The sequence below is a fragment of the Cupressus sempervirens genome, chromosome 9 (assembly GCF_028749045.1).
Source record: "Cupressus sempervirens isolate cs-2001-9-10 chromosome 9, ASM2874904v1, whole genome shotgun sequence".
Taxonomy (NCBI): domain Eukaryota; kingdom Viridiplantae; phylum Streptophyta; class Pinopsida; order Cupressales; family Cupressaceae; genus Cupressus; species Cupressus sempervirens.
The window spans coordinates 277145269-277166689 of NC_143126.1; positions in this window are offsets into that span (position 1 = coordinate 277145269).

Sequence of the window (21421 nt, forward strand, 5' to 3'; positions counted from 1 at the left end):
AACCTTAACCCTAACCATGCTATGCATGAAATCATTGATACGGATGATTTGCAAGCTAGATATGATGCACAACAAATGTACTTGAGAACAGGGCCACTATAGGAGCATGCTGCCAAGGTCGGTAATTTTCCTGTGATTACAGCCAGTACCCTAGAGCCATTGTTGAGAAGACATTTCAACTTGAGAGCTCAAGCACTATATTTTTCTCTTTGCAAGATCTTTGGGATAGATGAAGGTGATCAAATTCCAGGTTTTGTTGTCCTTACAATTGCTCAAACCCTTCAATTTGGAATGAGTACCATTCTGTATTTTGCCACTTTTTTAGCAAAAGAGATTCACAATGGTTTGGTTGGAATAGCAAAGGGAAAAGTAAACAAACCATTCTGTTGGTATTCATTGATGATGCATGTATGCTTATACAAAGGATATACTTTCTTCTCCAAGGGTATGGAGTTGGAAACAAAAAAGGATGGAGAGAGGAATCCAGTGTAGTTGTGGAGTGTGGGTATGACTTCAGAAGCCACAAATGCTAGCTATGTAAGATTTGACAGGTATTTTGCATCAAGGCATAGACTGCTTTTAAGAGGAGATAGCCCTAGAATCCCACAAGCATTATTAGAATTGGTCAAACCCAAGGACCATGCTAAAGGGCTACTTGTTAGTGCTAATAGGGGGGATGTAATTCCCTATAATGTTTCAACAATGATAAGAATTTATGGTTTTTTGGGAAAACCTCATGTGCTACCATTTCATGTGCCTTTGAAGATAGGGATTGTTGAGCTCTTATGGCAGATAGGTACTATAGATGAGAGGGAATTGGTTAAGAAGGGCACTTTCTTTCCAATGGTTACTGTAGTGCATGATTTTGTCTTTGTCAAAAAGGGGTGGAAGCACTTAAATTTTTTTTTGGATAGGTATAACATGGCAGAGTCTCATGCCTGATTCATTGACCCTGAAGGATTCTATGACCTATTAAAAGAAAGGGTGAGAGCTTCTCGTATGGTACATCAGGTTTACTATCCAGAAGATATAATTTGAAATATCTTCACATTGGAGGAGCAAGAATTGAGGAAAGAGAAATGGAATTCATTAATGCTTTTGACCCCCAGTATGACCCATTGAAAGATAAGAAATATTGGGGAGCCAAAATATAGGCATTAATGAATAATTTTTCCATAATAATTAAAACCATGAATGAAAAGAAAGCTATGTTTGTTGAGGCACATCTAGACAAGGCAGCAGAAGTACAAAGAAGAATGAGCAGTAGAAATATAGTAGCTCCTGGGCAATATATGTTGCAGAAAAGGGCAGGTTATGTCATGATTCAAAATGTGCAACAGGAACCCCCTCATAAGAAATCAAGGTCAAAAGTCCATCTGCAGCCAACTCTCCAAAAAGACAAAAAAATAGAGCAGGGTTTTTCTTCTTCTCAAAAGGAACAATACTCCCCAAGCTAGTCCCTAATCTAGATAGATGATAAGGCATCTCTAAGGGAACAACTTAGACAAATGGGTGGAGAAGGAGATGTGATTGTCACTTCTATAGACTTGGATATTGGAGAGCCACAAGAACCTCCTATACCTTCCTTGGACTTAATCATTGCTGATTACCAAGGTAAGGAAATTGACCCAATTGTTGCCTAGGCTTTTGAAAGATTTATTAATGATGAAAATTTTGTAAGATCTAGAGCCTTTGCACAGTTTTTGTGGAGATTAAATATGAAATTTTTTGAGAAAGCCTGTGAGAAGATCAAGGCTAAGCAACCAGATAAACTCGACCTGGTTATTAAAGAAGAGGTAAAGTCAAAATTTTTGAATGATTTTGCCCAGTTTACTCCTGAAGCCGGCAGGCAAATAGTTAGACAATCAGGAGTCCTCCTTCTATCGAAATGGGATATAGAAAATGCTATTGTTTTTGATTTAGTAAGGAAGAAGAAGGATGTTCAACTAACAACTGCTGAAGAAGTACTACAAGCCCATAGAGGGGTCAAATTTAGTGATGACCACCAAGCCCTTGTTATATGGTCCATAGATAAGAGGGAAAATACCAAGATGCATGAGTTTCCTACAGCAGAGCATACTGGTACAATGACAGTATATAGGGCTGGTGAGGTAAGTAGTAAACAAGTAATGGGAATGGCCTCAGAAGAGCTAAAATTGGGTGGTGTTGTATCTGGCCAAGAAGAAGATAAGTTTACCCAACTTAATGTTAGGTTTGAAGAAGTCTTAAAAGCATATGAGGAAAGAGGTATACAGATACAGTCACTTGAAAACAAGGTGTCTCAAATGGAGAAGATACTTGGGAAAAGAAAGGTGGGAGAATCTAGTGCACCTAGAATTGCATACCCTTCATAGCCATTTGTTGGAGCAACCCCTATTATTGAAATACCAGACACCCCTAAAAGGCCCCAATTCTATACTGCAGAAGACTTTGAAGAAGAAAAAACCAAATTACATGAGTTGCAGGTAGAATTAAGAAATCCGTATGAAGGAAAATTAAAGTAGGGTGTGATGTATTTAAGGGATAAAATACAATGGTCAACCTTTTTTGATCAGTTGACAAGAATTGCAACCCTCATGGATGAGTTGAACAGAGATAAGGATAAATTGACTCCCCTTGCACAGAAGTGGAGGGAGAGGAATAATGATATTACAATTATATGTATATCTGCCCTCCAAATGCCTTATCATCAAGTAGAGAAAATTTTTGATTTTTTAAATAAACTAGAAGATTTTGATGATAAAAGGGATTCCTTACAGAAAATATTAACACTCTATTTTTCCAAGTATATTGTTAAAAAATTCACTTTATTTCCTGGTGCTTTAGAATCTGTTGATACAATGAAAGAAAAAGAAACGTGGAAAAAGGAGTTAGATGAAATATTTTATGGAAGGGTCAGGAACATCATGAGTGAGACTAGCCACTGGTTTTGGGCAAGGACAAACGAAGAGTTGGTAAAGATACAGTTATTTTATAATGACATCAAAAAAGAGCTTGATGATTTTGAAGAAATTGCAAATTCTTTACTGGTTATACAAAGAGAGGATCTAAATTTTGATTGGCCAGATGATGCTGCTTATAATAAATGGAAAAATTAGTTTATAGAACAAATGTCAAGAGATGATGAGGAGGAAGATGCAAAAATAAAAGTTACCCTTGTAGTTAGTAATGAGGACTAGGAAAATCCCCAGGTTAAAGTAAGTTTGCAGGTAACTGAAGATGATACATCACTTTCAAACCTCATGACTATTTAGTCCAAGGTTGAAGAATAATTGAAGAATTAGATCATATTTTCTTGTCTCAACAACTAAGAAGCATAACAGAAAGGGACCCACCAAGGAATGTTTGATGTAATAGCCTTTCTGTTATTTTCTTTTGTCTTTTATGATAGATGTATGTCAGTATCTTTTAAAAGACACTTGTCACTTTCTTTTAGCCTGAAGCTTTTTGCATCTCACACTATTTAAGTGAGATTCCAAGGTTAATGAATAGTCTAAATTCTATTTTTCTAAGTAATATGCTTAGTCTATTTTTGGTCCAAATTTTGAAAGCAAGTTTATGATGTATTTTTTTGGTTGATTCTTTGAGAATACATGAATATAGAATGAGTTGTGTTTCTTTATAAAGGTCATTTTGAGTCTATTGTAAAGGATATACCATTTTCAAAGAAAATGAATACAAATTATGAACTATTCCCATATCAGTTCTTTCTTAGTCTTTTCTCCTTTCAATTACTTGGTTGTCTGGATATTGTATAAGTAAATGCTTGTGTAATTGAATGCAATCTAGTTAGGTTGTATATCTATTTATCACTGTTGTTAATTCAATGGATTAAATAAAAGCTTTGATGGATGTGATAAGGTTTCTTTAGTACTGGAAAGGGTTTTGAATGATGAATTCTGATAAGAATTGCTGATAGAATTTTTTGTAAGGAAACAAACTAGATCTAAGAACTTGCTATAGACTCTAAACCCCAATGGATTAGGCACTGATCAAGTTGATACAACTGAAGGAGAAATATATTATAAATGAGTATCAAAATGCAACATCAAATCAAATTTTACTTTTATTTCCTATAGATCTTCAAAGTTGACTAGCACTTGTCTACATGGAATGTTTTAGCTTCAGTTAGCCACTATTGTTAATAACATCTACAGATCTATAGAAGAATTCTTGGCCATATCTGTTTTACAGGATGTGTTTATCAAGTTAGTAAAGAATTATGTATATGTTTGAGGATTTTTGAAATGAGAATCAGAATGAAACTAAGAATAATCCTCATACAGTTGTTCCAATTTTGAATCATCCCTAGGTATACCCACCCTTCTTTTGTAGAGCCAAAAGAGTAGAAAACCATCTGTGGTTTTGTTGAAGTTGGGTCCAAATACTTTGCATATGCAATTGTTAATGAGAATTGGCTAAATCTTTAGATTGTGTATTTATTGTCATTCTGGTATTAAGCATTTTGTCACTTAGTAGTTTTAGTGCATTTTAAAACAGCAACAGTATCTATGGAATGAGCCATAAAAATTGATGTTTACAAATCCACAATTAGGTGGATGTCATTTGACCTAATCTCAATTCATCATAGAATCCATAGATCCTATAGAAGAAGGTATCAATGGGGGAAGTGGAATGAAGTTCTAATATTTTAGTAGTGAATCATCCCATTGAGATAAAGTGTGGGAACATTTAATACTCTTAACACAACTATTTACCAGTTTATATATATCTAATATAATGCCTACTAAGAGCATCTCTAGTGTAGAGAATGAATTACTAATATATATATATATATATATATATATATATATTTATTTTTTTACATTCCAACAAAATTGAATAGACTATCGAAGGTAGAGTGCATTTCCAAATACAAGGGAATAAGGAATTTGGATTGTTGTCTAGCCAAAACTAAGACATGGTCAATTAGTATTTCAAAACTTCTTCTCGATAGTGAACATCTTTAAAACCTTTATAACTTGAATAAGAAAATAAAATAACTATGTTGAATATTAAACATAATCATGTAATAAATTAACTCATAACACTATATTTTGTTAACTAGGGAAATTGTGGACAATGAAAAACCTTGATGGGAATGGTAGCCACAAAATGATCCTCTAATAAAAAGTATCTGGTAAAAGATACTGACCTTCTTAGGATTCTATTACATCTATATAGTGTTTTAGTCCTTGTTAGAGGACTTGTCTCTTTTTAGAAGCCTCAAACTTATTAAGATTTATTATTACAATTTACAACTATATGAAAGATAAGCCAATTGCCCAAAAATGAAATGTAAAATAAAGCTCTTCAATAAAAACTATAGAAACAAAAACCTTTGTAGTATTGCTGATATATTCAATATATGTTATTGCCGTTTTTGCTCTTCACAAAAATTCATCATAAATCATATTCCTTTAATCATACATCTCCTTTCTTGGCTTTCATACCTTTATTACACTTATCAAAATAAAAAAATAACTCTTCTTGAGTTAGGGTTAACATATATGATATCATCCCTCATTAGTTAAGTAATTATTTTGGTAAAAAAAATAATTCATTAACTCAAAATACTTATTTCCTTGTCATGCTTTGTTCTGCCTATAAAATACTGCAACCTATAAAATTATTATATCTCCATGTGTATTGTTCATACAAATATTTTCTCTTGAATACATCATCATGACATACTATAATATCTATAGGTAAGTATGCATGTGTTAATTCTTTGTCTATGAACTATGTTGATCAAAACTTTAATTGTTATGATAGATAAACTATGTAACACTTAGAAAAATTTCTAGGTCCATATCCCAAAATTTTATCTACATAACCTTCTCACTTCATATCACTTATATTTTGTGATAAATTTCAACACCATAATAAATAACCTTGCCAAATTTCCAGCAATTTCCCTCTTTATCATTGATGGAAACATATGGGAAATATAACTAAGTCTCAGAACAAAACCTCAAAAACAAAAATGTGACCTTCATATTTATACCATATTTTCCTTACAAATCCATATTACAATATTACTCCCCCTTTGACCATAATCATTTATTTTATTACTACTCCACCTTTCATATACATTAAACATATAATTTTCCTATACACTTCCCCTTCAAAATCAATGACAAAGGTGTCAAAGTCTATATACATGTGAAAAATATTTTACCTCTATCTTTAGGTTGAGGTTCTATAAACATAATCTACAAATTTTTCCTCCAAATTCTCAAATAATTTCTACTATGTATCCTTGATTGCCTTAGATACACTAATTAGGACACACAATCCACAGGACGCCAATTCAACTACATTCAAATATAAGTACACAAACTTCTCAAATGATCTCTTTTCCTTAAGATATTATTCTATTTAATTATACATATTCCTATGCTTGAGCATAAAATTTTCTTTTAATAAAAGGGATTTCTTGATGATTCTTTCTCTCTTCTTCTAAATTATACTTATATCATCATAATTATTTATTGACTCTAAGTTGTTAATCTTGTTCTAAGGGTATTGAAGTTAATTCAAAAAGCTTTGTAACTCTTTTTTCTTTTCATTCAACTCCTCATTTATATCTTTGATAAATTTTTAGGGCAATGCACATTGTAGATATCATGATTCAAGTGTTAGCAAATCAGTTTTGATATTTTGACACATTGTATCAAACATTTTAGTGTCATTTTTTCTTGTGCCTATGTCATTGCCACTTTAGATAAATTGAGTGAACTTTTTGTGAAAATATTTCACCAATTCCTTTTCTCTTAGTTTTTGATATGCCTATGTTACCTTGGCTCTAATTGCAGTCTGTAGCATTTTTGGTACTTCCTCTAGTGATTTCTCAAGAATCCTCACCTTCTTGTTCCTCTCAAGTAATTTTCTTATTGATGATTATAATCCTTTCTGATCGTTATCATTATCTGATTTGTTTCCTATCAAAGCTACTAATGAAAGTGGTTACCTAGAAGTACGTTCACTTTCTTGTTTCTATACTTTCTTTCTTTCTTTCTTTCTTGCTTTCTTGTTTTCTTTCTTTCTTTCTTTCTTTCTTTCTTTCTTGCTTGCTTGCTTGCTTTATTTCCTCTTCTTCTTCTTCTTTTCTCCCTTTCTTCTTCTTCTTTTTTCTTCTTCTCTTCTTCTATTCTCTTTTCTTCTTCTTCCTTCTTTCTTTCTTCTTCCTCATTTCTCTTCTTTTCTTCTTCCAACTTCTTCTTTTCTTCTTCCTTTTCTTTTTCTTTTTTCTCTTTCTTCTTTTCTTCTTCATTCTTCTTTTTCTCCTCTACTTTTTTCTTTTTGTTTTCTACTTCTTTCCTTTACTTCTCTTGTTCTTTCTTTTTCTCCTCTTCTTCTTCTTCCTTCATTATTAGAGTTGGTATAGCTCACCAAATTTCCAAGAATAGATGATCCATAATCCTTAAAGGGATCCTTTGTTGTGTCCAAGATAATCTTGTACTATCTATTTGCATGTTGTAAGTACAAATTATTACCTATGGAGTGGTGACTACCTCTATCATCACTATATCTATTATTTTTGTACATTTTTATGTATCCTTTACCTCTATTTTAATGGTCTTCTATTCTTCTGAAACATCTTTGGGATTGGATGCCTTCAAGTATGACATATCTACATTATTAATGTGTCTATGTTTTCTTTTACTTCTTCATAATATCCTCCCATAATTATGATTGGTCTTGACTTTTTTCATAAAAAGGGTTAAAAACTACTTAGTAAGCTTTGCAAGTGTTCATCACTAGTCACTTCCCAAATTTTCCTTATGTAATTCTCTTTAAAAAAAATTGTCCTACTCTACTACCCTATTCTTTCTATTTACAAGTGTTTTAGAATAAGACCTTGTATGTGATAAAATTTCTTATCATTTAGTATTAAATGCCTTATTATAATATTTTCTAATTCATATTTCTCAAAACTATTTTTGGGATTCAAAATTGCATCGCCGATTTGAGTATCTTTCCAAGCATTTTAGACATTTTGAGCCCCTATAAGATGATTTAATGCATATGTACCCAGTTTTCCTTTTGAGGACTAAGATCTTTTAATATTTCTAACACCTTGCATTTAGTGTAGCAATGCCTACAATGATGATAAATTTTTATTTTGGGTCATTCCATGAAGTTTCATTTTGAGCAACGTTTAGATTTGAATATTTGCTTCAGTGTCAAACAATTATAGAAAGCCTAGTTTACAATTGAGTATCTTGAACATGGTTAAGTTTCATCACTAATTTATTTGGTAGTATTTATTATGCATATCAAAGAACTTGTGTTCCAATTTTCAAGTTGTTTTGATATGTTTTGACTAGGTTTTGAATCCCTCAAATTCAGTTGTTTATTGTTGTCATGCTGATGTAAATTGTTCAAAATTCTAGGAAACCCTATTTGACCAATTGAAACTTTGACCCAGTTGACCAAAATGAGAAAATTATTTTTTCATTACATTCTAGAGTTTATAGACTTGTTGTCATTTTATATTTGAGCTTATGACGAATCTATTTGACTAGTTTTCAAACACAATTCCAAATGCAATTTGTAAAGTTTTACTGGTGTCATAAACTGAAGATTGATCAATACCCTTGTTTGGGATGCCATAACTCTAAATCCATGATAGATGATACCAAATGGATTATACCACATTTGTACTCAAAGAATACTTTAAGTGTGCCAGTTTTTGTGTCTTAACTAATCCATTTGTACACTTTCCTAGGTCCATTATCTTTGCAAAAATTGATATCTTGCTAGTGTTCCTAGTTCTGCAAATCTAAGTACCTAATTTTGAACATTTTCCAAATGTGTCCAATTATTCATCATAATACCTAATAATATATTTATAATCTCTTTGTTGCAGTGAACTAACACCCCAATTTTTGATCCCCCAAGTGTTAGTTTGACCTATTTCCAAAGCCAAAACTAAATGTGTTTTATTATTTTCTAATATGTTTTCTTTTAGGAAGTTTCATGAAGGAAACTTTGATAGTTTATATCTTTCGACCCAAGTTTTTTCATGATACAAGATCTAACATGGTGTAAGAATGTGGAACAAAGAATCAACATGTTAATTTTTAGAGCCCAACTATCTATTTCAGTTAGTTTTTAAGGCTAGCTAGAGGACCCCTTGGCACAAAAATCATAGTTTGCAAAGAGTCTTAAAATGATTTTTTAATGGTACTTCACTGATTGATTTTGAATCTAATTAATGAAATGAATTTATTTGATCAATTCCATGGTTCATGTATTTTAGTTTCAAATTTTTTTTAGCCAAACCCATTTTCGGGCATGATTGATTTCATTAGGCTAATAGAAAAATCAAAGCAATTTGAAAATGATCAAAGAAACTTATGGTAATTATTAGCATGAAATATTTTATTAGGTACAAAATATCATTATTCAAGGTTGAATTGGTGTGTAAATGTACTGGAATGATGAGAAATGAAGGAGTTGAATATACCAAATGGGTTCAAAGGCTTTCATTAGTCATGATAAATGAAAAGGTTTTTCTACTCATGAGTAATATTGCTAACCATAATAAATAATGAAGGAAAAAAAAGAGGATCATATCATACTTTCATTGAAGGGAAGTGCATGAAGACCATTAAGTGCACAAAGTTGGATAATCATAGATAGTATCACAATTTTTTCCAACCTTAGACCATCTATCAACTTTTTTTCTCTACAATATATTCATTGTATCATGAAAGAATGGGTGAAATTTCCAACTTAATTTTTGATTGGTTATTAAAGAGTTGAGAGGCATAGGTGTCAGCTGAAATATGGTACTATAACTCCTTTTGGGACATAGCATGTAAGTTTGAGGATGTTAAGGGTAATTTTTATTTTAGCCTCCCTATCTCCCAACAAAATCATAAGGGGCAACCTAATTTCCTATGATCACATGTTGGTTGTTTTCAAAATATGATATGAGCTTGGGAAATGATGTGGTGTTTCTACCCATTTCATGATGATTACATTTAAAAGTTGAGCCCCAATTTCTATAATCTCCTCACATAAATTCACCCACTTAAAATTGTAGCATCATACAATCTTGGCCACATCAAATGAGGAGATTGCATTGAATAAAGGAGGCAACTAGACACAAAGGTATAGAATGGAAGGTTAAGTATTGAGAAGGGTAAAGAGTATAGTGATCAGTTGAGGAGAAAAAAATTTCTTGCTAAATGCATCTTAATTCACTCACCCACTCAACTAGAAACTCCTCCCAGTTGTGTAGATTTTTTCTAGCAAAGGGATGGGAGCATCTATTTTGATAAAAGTCATATTGGAGGCACATACAAAGAGGAGAAAGGGTGAATTCAATTTTAGTTTGAAATGTGTTCCCTCACTTTTCACCCTCTACCTGATTAGTAAAAGTGAATACTTAGGTTTGAGTCTAGCTCTAAGCCTTCTTAGGTGAAATGAGTCTTCATTAGATTTCTCCATTTCCCCTTCTCTGCATTTCACAGCCAGGTGATTCTCCATTTTTTTCAAGGGATTGTATGGGTAGGTCAGTGCCTTGTCCAATGGAGATTCATTTTTCTCATACAAAGATCATTTACAAAGTTATATCTACTTGCGGTCTATCACTTTCTCAATAAGACCATAAGTTTGTAGAAATCTAGACTTCAACTTCTCCTTAGCTAGTTTTCAACCCATGAAGTTGGTTTTCCACAAAAGGAAATTCTCAAGGAAAAGAAATAAAAGGTGGGTCCCTAGTGAATTTTTACACTCCCCTTAGAAATTTCTTAACCAAAAGAAGACAATCATCTAAAGGTCAATCAAAAGGGAGGCATGGGGGAAGAAATGGAAATTGGCTTCTCCTCAGTGGGTTTTCAACCCATGAAGACAATTTTGCAGATTTTAAAGAAAATCAACATAGTAAGAAGATTGAACCCACAATTTGTGCATAAGAAATCTCAAGATGATGTAACCATTATAGGAAAGATTTAATGCACAAAATTCAACTCAGTGGATATTTTCCCATAGAGTACTCTATTGGTAACTTCCCAAAACTTAAAGGAAAATGGGAAAGTAAGTATGGGAATATAAAATGTTACTGTTGGGCCAATAAAGGAGTAAAAAGACCCCAAGATGTCCATTAAAACCATGAACTTACTATTTCAACAAATCTCTCCTTTAATAGATTTTTGTGGCATGAATTTTGATGATCAATGGATGAATTGAGGCTCCCATATATGTGGAAACATGAACAGTTGAACAAACTATCACTCTTTTTCTTGAACTATTATTCTATTAATGTGCATAAATTTTTTCAAAAATCCATTATCTGTGGACTTTCTATTCCCCTCATTCTCTTGATTCAAAATTCATTTTCAAAAAGAAAGCAAAAAAATTTACAGGTTTTGATAGGTTGAATGAAATTAAGTATTCATTGCAAAATTTCATGGATATCTCTCTCTATTTCTATGACATGTAGGATTTTCAAAAGAGAGTGAGGTCAAAGCCAATCCATCCCATTAATAAGAAGCTCTAAGGATGATGGTTGACTGAGGAAGCTAGTTTTCTAGTTGTAGTTTAGGCCCTAGAGTTAATCCATGATTGTATAAATCATTACAACCTGGACACCAGACAAATTGTGCTACTAGATGACATAGTGTTGATTTCCATCGACAAGAAAATTATGCTAAATTGCATTTGAGTTTTGAAATGAGAGGAATTTTTGAAGGATTTATTTCCAAGTTCTCCACCAAGAATACATGGTTACAAAAATTGTGGAGCACCAAGAGTAAGGTTCCTAAGATTCTATTTAGGACTAATCTCAAACCTGAGATTGTTGATATCTTGGTCCTCTTACACAGATTGAAAGGTGAGGTAGAATCTTTAAATTTTTTTGAGCAATATTTCTTTTTGGTGCAAGTCATCTACTCTAACACCAAATATATTGATTTGGTTCATGAGGTAAGTGATATTCTATCCAATGCTCTTTGTGACACAAAATTCTACAACACATTCTAGATATCCTCTTTCCTCATTTACATGCTAGCTTCTTTATAATTATGACTAGGCCTCACAAGGGTTGAAAATTTTCATAATGATGTGAAGTCTTATGAGTTCTACACATGCTTACAATTGGAAAATAATTATGTAGAGTATGTAAGAGTTAATTATTCTTTTAGCATGAGAATTTGTAGGGAGCTTCAAGGATGCCTAGAGAGGAGATTTAGTCCTAAATCCATAGTAACCATTAGACAATTTTGGAGTTACTTCATTCAATTCTCATCCTTTTCATATTTGCATCTTGTAGCTTTTGATGGTTTCCCCTTGAAGCTTCTAAGACATCCCAGTGATATAATCGTGCTGATCAAGATTGTGCAACAAGCAATTCAAGTGAACCTATTATCTAGGAGTTTGAAGAAGAAAGGGTATGAATTCCCTATGAAGGTGGGAGCTTTTAGTTGTGAAACTCATTCTGATGTCAAGAACATGCTAAACATGTTTGAAATGAAGTATGAGTTAGAGATGTATGAAGTTTTGAGGCCTATGTTTGATCTGAATGGGTATGCAAGGGAGGTGTTGTAGATTGGAAGTGTGATCAAACACATCACCACCATTGAAGATTACTAGGCCAATTGCAAGGATGAGTTCAAGAGCCACAATTATGCTTTTGCCAACTTGAAAGTGGATCAAGTAAAAATTTATAAAGTTAATATTGATGTAGAAGGAGAAGAGGATGATGGATAGAAAATGTATAGTAACACCTATCTAACCAAGCTAAGAAGCACTCCAATAAGCTCAAAACCTTATGAAGATGTAGGAGAGGAGCTGGATATAATGATGGCTCAAATTATCAAAAGGATTAGGAAATGGGTTGAATAGACCACAACTAGAAGGAGTCATGCCAAAAATACATCCACTCAAGCTTCTCCAACAATTGTAGCAGCTTCCTCCTTCCAAGGTGGTACATTAGGTGCAACCTTGGCCATTACCCAAGGGCTAGCACAAATATTAGGTGGAGGTCATCAGCCTTGTGACAAAAATATTCCTTTGGCTAAGACTTGACAAGATTGCTCCCTCCCAGTAATTGGAACTCCATTAGAAGCTAAGAAGAAGAAAGTGAAGGAACCAAAAGATGGTGTAGTCACTCTTGTCCTCTCACCTCATAGTAGCCCAGTCCCATCTGTAAGCACTACACTCCTCCTATCGAGTAGTCCCTAGTGCAAGTAGTGGATTTAGGAGATGGAGGAAGTAGTGATAGTGAGTCTACTGAATTTGATGAGGTAATGAAGAATACTTTAGAGGAAGATAAAGGCCAAGATTCTTCAAGGCTCATTTCACAAGCCTTGAAGAATCCTTTCTCTTTGATTGCAAGAACAATCACCCTAGTAAAGAGAAAGATGTTTAGCATAGATTCCCTCAAGAATACCTCCAAGGTGATAGCCATAGATTCATGGTTGGAAGAAACTCTAGACAAAAAGAGAAAGAGGAAAGATAAATGAGCCCCCAACTAGAATACATTATATCTTGCTATCTTCTCTAGATCAAAACTAGGCAAGGTCAAGAAGAAAAAGACCTTGTCCATCCTTGGATAAGATCTTGAAATAGGGCATTTGACCATGGAGAGTGCAAAGCCTACCTAAGAAGGAAGAATCAGAGATTTTTCTATAGATGACTTTACCTTACACTCCATAGATCTTGGGGAGGCTAGACATGACACTAAGGTTGGCTTGTGGAATTCAACAAATGAGGTTATTGAAGGACAACTAGAAAGTCTTAAATTGTCAAAGGTCAAAATGAAAGAAAAAATCCAAGAACTAAATGGCTTCATCAAGAAATTGTTCACCCCATTGGAAAGCATCTTTGGAATGCCTACTACTACAAATGTCCAAGCACTCATCTCCTAGCTCTAAGAAGATAAGAACTTTGAGCAAATTGGTAGAGAGTGGAGTGGGAAACTCAAGTTAGAGGGGCCTACTATTATAGAGTAGATTGAAAATGCCCACTAAGGTTAGAAACTAAGAAAGACAATATTTTAGCTAATAGAGCCATCCTAGTAGTAGAAAAGGTTAAAAAAGAAAATTTTGTTTCCTTGTTGAAGATGATTACTCATATGAAGACTAAGGAGGCTATTGAAGCAAAGATCTTTCCTAAAGGAGATGAGCCTTTATTTGAGTGGCTTCAAATCATGTAGTTCAAGTCCAAAATGATCATGGTGGTAGAGGAAGGGCTTAAGGAAACATAAGATAAAGTGAGGAAAGATCAGGATAGAGACTAAAAACTCCTAAGAGGCCTACATACAGACTCATAGACTAGTGGACAAGGAAAAGGAATAATTGGAGTATCCATCATGAAATCAAACTTCTCCAATTACATAGATAGTTTGATAGGGATATCTTCAGGTCACCAGAATAGAGTTTCCAAACTTTGAAAACTCGGTGGGTGTGTACACATGGCCATGGAGGAAATACAAGACTAGTTAAGTGATGTCAAAGATTTGGCCAGAGAGCATTCTAAATGGCCCTTAAGATATACCAATGTACGTGTTCATAAGCACAAAGAATTGATTCCAAATACTGTCACTGCTAAGGCATATAGGTTAAAATTATTAAAGGGAAAGAAGGCAAAGTTATTCCTATTCTGCTTATTTCATATTTTGTTGTAATGATTGTAATAGAAAAATTGGATTCTTGTCATTTGTCATCTCTAAGGAGATAAACCAATTAAACTTCCTTTGCAACAGTCATCTCAGAATCCTATATGTACTAAAATGAAAGATCAATGAAAGGTTAGCTAATCTTTGGTGTGAAATACTTGATATTGCAGAGACAATTGAATGGTAGTTTAATTGTGTTAATTATTTTCTATTCCATTCTATTTCATGTTAATTATATGTTTTCTCTTTCATGTGAATTAAAATAAGGAACAAATAGAGTTTTATTCCCTTGTTTTGAGGTAGCAAACTAAATTTGATAGTATTGTCATTATAGGTTGAAGAGAAATCCCTTTTGTGCTTTTCTTCAATTTAGTCTTTATTTCTGTATATTTAGTTGCTTATTGAATTATTTTAGTATTAGTTAGTGTTCATGATCAAATAATTAAGCCTTGTGGGTTTATAAGATGTGTGAATTCATAAAATTAGTCAAACTTTAAATACCATTTCTTTCTTGAGTTAGTTCTTGTTTAGACCTAGCTCATTTTTACCTCTCTTGTTCTCGAGTTAAGAACATACCCCATTTTAGATTTAGAAACAAAAATAATTCATTGTAAATCATATTGCAATAGGGAGCTAATTTAGAGGAAGGTTAGTCCTTTTAGAAGTAACTTTCCAATTGTTGTAACCAAATATTGTTCACAAATTTGGACATTTAAAGAGTTAATTCAAAAGAACAATATATTTACCAAAAAATTGGTTCAATCAATCCCATGCCTACATGCGTGTATAGGATAATTTATCTTTTGTTTGATACTGCAGTATTGGAGTGATATGGTGGGCATTTCAAAATAAGCCTGTTGGTGATAGTTGTGCATTGAAGGAATGATCTTGATGCTCGATATCATGGATTCAAGAGGGTCATCAATTTGGCTTCACAACAAGAGTACCTAATTGATTGCATTGAAGAGGGGTTTTAGTATCCTATTTTTATTCTATTTTGAAGACCACACATGGTTAGGATATTTTTCTATGCTTCTGAAGAAGATTGAATTGTAACTAAGTCTATAGGTTCTTAGCAATAGATGCACCTTGCTAGTGATGAAAGATTTTTGATGGCAAATGCAAGAGGAGGCTTGCATATTTGTAAATGGGAAAACAATAAAAACATTAGTCCAACATCACTTGGGAAATGGAAACTTTATATGTTTATAAGTTTGAACACACAAAGTTAAGTTGTTTTAAAGATATGGCATTTTTGGAAGGTGAAGCTCATGTGTGGGGTCCCACATGCTGAGCTAGAGGAAAGGTAAGTTAATTTTGACCAATGTCCTCAATGAGGTGGATAATGACTAGTTCATTCTAACCAACTATAAGTGGACATTTGGCACCTAGGTGGCCAAATCACTAGTCAATATGTGGCATAAATTTTGTGGATGTATTGACATGAAAGTTTCTAGATGGACACTCATGATGGTGACATGTGTTAGGATCCAAGTGTTTTCACTTTCTCATAAAATGAAGATGCAAGGTCATTAAAAAATGTAGGGAAGCATTGTGATGATGCTTGGCACTCGGTGGTGTTGTAGTAGAACAAGAGGGCTTCACCAGATCATGGCATGTGGAATATTTGATAGTTGACACATTCTCAAATTTCAAAGATGCAGGGAAGATAATGAATATGGGGAAGCACCATGTTGCCACATGGAAATGGGCCAGGGTGGTTGATGATGTGGCATAGAGTAGTTCCAACCAATCAAAAGATGCCACATGGCGATGACATGGTAGGATGTCTAGTAGGTGGATAACATGGTTAGATGACTATATAAGGAATTCCAATAGGAGAATGCCATGTGGTATTGTTATGTGATAGGTGGTAGAATGGTGACCCAATCAAAGGATTCCATGTGGTAGTGACAAAGAAGAGATAAGCCAATCATGTGCTACCACATGTTACAAGTGGTGAAACTAGTTTGACTTAGAGTGGAAATTAGGAGGGAAAATTCAAATCTTCAAAAAAAAAAAAATTTATTATTATTCTGTGATTCTAAATGTGCAAGTATTTTAAAATAATTTGAGGTTATAGACTAATTTTTTGACTTAGGGAAGAATTAAATTTTTGAAAGAATGTATACCTGAGAGTCATGAGAAGAACCTAATTTTCAAATGGATATCCTGGACATCTTCAATAAGCCAATATATGACTATCACATACCATCAAAAAGCTCTTGAAATGAAATTTCTAGATTTGGAGTTTTTTTCTTTTTTAGAGTAGGCCATAGTTTCTAATTATTTAGGGTTTTTTCCCATGTGCCTATTTTTCAATTACTTTTTGTTATGGTAGTTTAAATTATTTTTTCTGATGAAATGATGAACTAGATGTGTGCAAAAGTTGGTAAGGATGGAGTTGGTGATGTTTTATCACCCCTAAATTATTTTAGTAGAATATTTTATCAGCATTTCAGATGCATACCTAGTGTTTTTATTAGAATGAGATTTCTCATTAGTTGGAGAAGATATTTTAAGTTTGTTAAAGCTTAATGATGAGATTCCTTTCAATTTTTCATTATAGAGAGAAGAGAGATGCTTTGTAGAAGAAGAGGATGGAGATTCAAGTGGACATGTGTCACTTCTATATTAGATCCAATTTCTTCTTCCTTTCCTATATCTTTCTCTTTTTCTCTCATTGTAATGGTTGGTTCTAGTTTATTCCAAAAAGTGTTCCATTGTTGTGATACCACCTATTGGATCCCAAGTTCTTTGAACAAGCTCAGCTATGTTTCTACCTTTATTTGGAAATTTCTCTATTGTATGAATAAAAATAAAGCTAATATAAATAGTTTTGGTCTATTTAGTGGTTTTTAGGGTTATTTACATACATCTTGAGTGTATAGTTTCAAAGAAATGAATACAATAAAAAGAAAACTTCTTAGTTTAATTCTAATTGTCATCTCATATCTCTATAATTTGCAATGTATTGTGCTTAGGGACAAATAAATTAAACCCTTTTGCATCCCCTTAAGATTGTATGCCTTATGTGTTTTGTTGTTTGAAAAAAGAGCCAAGTAAATGCTTGATATATTTGACAGGGTTGTTGGTTAGATGAGAAGGATAATTCATGAGTATGAGGTCTTTATGAATCTTGATGTATTATTCACAAAGTGATAGGATAGATTTGATATCTTGATGTAGGTAATATGTCACTAGTATCATGGATGTATGTGCATGATTTATGGAACTACTCAATAGATAAGGAATTGATCAACTTCATGATCAATATGTTCTTACTATTGCATATTTGGGTTTTAATGCTAAAATCTAACTTAAATCAATTATTCATTTCCCTTTTTTTAGGAGTTGAAAGGATTCCTTCACTTAGGTTGTGGATTTCATAGTTTCTTTGCAATTTTCTATTGCATGAGTATAGAAGAAACAAGTTATTTATCTACTTTGTTAGATTCAAGTGTATGCTTTAACACTAGTTTAATATGAATGAATCTGAGATACACCCACCCAATTGTTTTAGAGCTTGAAGTAGAAGAAGGGTATCACCTTATAGTTGGCCTTGGTATCTAAAGGAGTGTGTTGAATATGGGATTTGGCTGCCCCTAGATGTATTTGATTCCTATCACTAGGTTTTTGAAACATGATGTCTTGAAACACCAACAACTGCTATACAAATTTCCTTAATTTATGATAGCATCATTTATTGTTTCAATCCTAGGTTTCTATTCTTTTCTTCTAGCAGGTACTTTTACCTCTGTCTTCACTTTATCTGCCTCCTTTACCTCTACCTTTTCTTCATTTGATTCTTCTAATTTATACTCAATGATTTTAGTCCTTCTTCTCTAAGTTCCTTTGTAGGTAAGAATATTCTTTCTCTTATTCTCTAGTCCTATAGCCATCTACTTCATTATATTCTTGTAGGAAATTCAATTTTCTCCTTATTAACTTTTTTGAACCTCATGGACTTCCTTTTTCTTAAAGAGATGGCTACTTATACCTTCATACTACTTATATCTTCTTCATCTTTTTGAATAGGTGTTATGAATTGAGGTTTCACTTGAGACATTTTTATAGTAGGTATTTTTTTTTATGCACCTACTACTATTACACCTTCTACCATACCTCCAATTGCTAAGGGTCTAGAAATTAGTATCCCCAATCATCCACTTTCCCTATCTATTATGATTGGCATGTCACCTACCCAAAACATATCCTCATGAATTATGGTCAGAACAATTTTTGTCCACTCAGGATTGTCAAAATCTATATAGAACATGTGTCTTATAATGTTCATCTCATCCAAATTCTCAAACCATTTCTTAAGAGATAGATCATTATTGCAAACTATGTCTAGGTCCTTTTGAATGTCATTGCCAACAATACTTTCAAACTTATAGTGTATGTATGCCCCAACATCTTCTACATGTAAAACATTGTTGGGAACTTGTGAAAATGGTCCTAGAGGGTCAACTTCCAATGAAAGATAGGGTTTATTATTAAATTTGTATCTAGGCCTCTCATTGATATCACATACTATTGGGTCTTCCATTCTTTCAAATTATAATTTTCTAAATGATAAACACCTTAATTTCCTAGAACTAAGTCTTTCTTTATTTTGCATTTAGAACACACCAAATTTCTCTTTCAATTTTGTCTAAATCTCTCCTTTAATTCTTGCATGCTTGAATGGTTCTCAATAACTCAATTTGGACCCTTGTATCACATCATATTTACTTTTGTACTAATTGTAAAAGTATGTAATTCATAAAAAAGATATTTATGTTTCCTAGTGAACTTGTCTTTCTTGGTGCACTCATATGTGAACTCCAAATTTTATGCACTCTTAACCATGGCTTCTCCATATTATTCTATGCCTTATATCAATTTCACAAGTCTGTACTCATTCTCTAACACTTCTATTACTCTAGTGACATTGATTCCTTAATTAAATCATTTAATTCAATGAGTCAAACTCTACAACTAACTTAAATCTACTTTCACATGATTCACATCAATGTCCTTCCAAACTAACATGTGAACTTGAAGGATCTTTGGCTTTGAAAAATAATTCATTATATTCTTCTACATGTTCTCTTATATTGCTTTTCTATCTATCATTGTTTCTATCATTCCTTCTAAAGTTTGTATTCATGTTCCTTCTAAAATTAGGATTCTTCATGTTTTTTCTCATACCCATTCTACAAAATCTTACTATGTGACTGATATTGTTACATAACTAACATAGTGGCACATTACTTCCAAATCTATGTTCAAAATGGTTAACAAGTGCTTTACAATCTCTAGCAATATATCCAACATTGTTGAGCTTATAAGACACAATGTTACTTTGCATTCCATTATTCCCTTCATTAGATCTTCTTTTTTTAGGGTTAGTACCTCCAAATAGTCTACTATTTCTATTACTATTATCAAATTTAGGTTTCTTACTATTTACTTATTTATGACAAAAAACATGACAATTGTCATAATAAAAAAATATGTAATAGGTTTAAATGACTTACATGTACAATCCCTTTTCATATAAATATAATCTACCTTTGAACTCAATCCTTACCTCTTTAGGTTATTCACCTTGCTCATGTTACTTAGGTACATCAACTTTCTTAGGTTGATTAACTTGCTTAAATTTCTTAGTTATAACTTCAAATTGAACTACCTCAATATTGTTTGGATTACCTTCCTTATGTTCAAGCTGATGAATCATGAGATCTTATTCTTTTCTAGTTTCAAACTTTTTAGCTAACTCTTCTCCAAGGTATCCAAGACCTATTTTACCATAAGAGGGTCCCTATATAAAGATTTATTCATTAGGATTTTTAGTACTATAATGTAACTTATCCAGTTGTATCTTAGACTAAGTTAACTCTCCTTTCCCAATAATACTATATTTCTCAAGTTTTTCATACTAAAATTTTATAGACTCAAGCTTAGATGTTACTTTGGTAAGATTGGATCTTAGAGCTATGTTCTCAAACTTCAAATATGATTCAACTTTATTGGTATCATCCTTCAAGCTCAAATTTATATCTATAATCTTTAGTTCATGTTCTAGGATCACATTATCTTTCTTCAATCTTGAAGCTTCATCACTATCCTTGATTCGATCTTTAGGCTCTTTATTGTACTTGACATGATCTATCTTATCTTCAACTTCATAATGTAGTCTTTTTCATCTTCATATCTTTCTTTCAAAGTATCTCTTTCTTCAATAAGAATATCAAATTATTCTAGAGATTCTTCTGTAACTATTCCATATCCATAGGGGTCTTACTTAAGTTGTTAAACATTCTTTGAGCTACTAGGATTTGATACCAATTATTAGAAATAGGAAATACTAAGAGGGGGGTTGACTCAATACTTCACAAAGTTTTTACCAAATTTGGATATCTTTAACACCTTTATAACTTTCATAAGAAAGTAAACTAACTATGTTGGATAGTATAACCATGCAATAAAGTAACTCATAACACCATTTTTTTAAACTAGGGAAACCCTAGCCAATGGAAACCCCCTGTGGGGATGGTACCCAAAAAATGACTGACTAATCAAAAGCATCATGTTAAAGATATTGACCCTTTTAGGAATCTATTATATTTGTATAGTGCATTGGTTCTTTTTAGAGGAATTAGACCTTGTTAGAAGCCTTAAATCTATTAGGATTTGTTATTACAATTTACAAATGCATGCAAGATGAGATTTTATCACAAATAAAATTTCTCTGATCATCCACAATTTTATTAGATCACATTAATTTATTACACTTAA